Here is a 976-nt window from a genome sequence, read left to right as displayed (position 1 = left end):
TCATTTCTTTAAAACACACATTCATTTTCCGTATGTTGTTGCTATTTGATAACCAAAAAAAAATCCTTTGCTTGTTTTTTCTGAAAAATAAGTGTATTCAGTGATTCGTTTAGACAGTGATGTGGCATTCCTCTGCGTGAATTACTTCCTATAGGGAAGAGCTCTGGGCTGTACCGATGGTTCTCATTGAAATCAAAACTGGATGTGCATCTCTGTCATGCTGTGTATATAATTCCATTTTCCCCCTTATTTTAAAACATTTGCCAAACTAAGTACGGTAACACAGCATGACACCCAAAAAGTGAAGAAATTGCTCAGCATCACAAGCTCACTATGTCCCCCAAATCTCAACCAGCAGCGTACCTTGTTTTTTAAAAAGAGCTTAGTGATAATTTGCAGACTAACCTCCATGGTGCCCCCTGGGCATTAACACTGATTGTACACCTTACTGTATAACAAACCATCTTAAACATTTATCAACTGGTGATACGAATGTTCATCCCTAACCACTTTTTATATGTTTTAAGTTTTTGAAATTCAAGTGTCCCTGCCATGACATAAAATGAACACGAGACAGCAAAAATAATAGTGATGTTAATGAAGTACCTGTAGGAAGCCACGCTGACCGTGGTGACCGCAAGGATTAATGGGGAGCTCCGAGGGCAGGGACTTCTAATCAGTGTGGGTGGAACAAGTGAGAGAAGCCTGGTGGCTGGGGGTGACCTGCTGGACTGCTAACCCGTAAGGTCAGCAGTTCCAAACCACCCGCCGTTCTGAGAGAGAAAGATGAGGCTTTGTACTCTCGTCAAGGGTTACAGTCTCAGAAACCCACAGGAGCAATTCTGTCTGGTCCAATAGCTTCACGAGGAGTCAAATGGTCCATTGGTGGGGGAGCTGACACAAAATTGTGTGTTCTTGACGGTCAGACTGGTGGTCTGCTCTGGACATGTCTGCCTAATTCACAATAAAAAGTTCC

This window comes from Echinops telfairi, unplaced genomic scaffold (assembly GCF_000313985.2).
Source record: "Echinops telfairi isolate 266 unplaced genomic scaffold, ASM31398v2 ScPeMD7_7417;HRSCAF=8455, whole genome shotgun sequence".
NCBI classification, from domain to species: Eukaryota; Metazoa; Chordata; class Mammalia; order Afrosoricida; family Tenrecidae; genus Echinops; species Echinops telfairi.
This window is presented reverse-complemented; position numbering follows the sequence as displayed.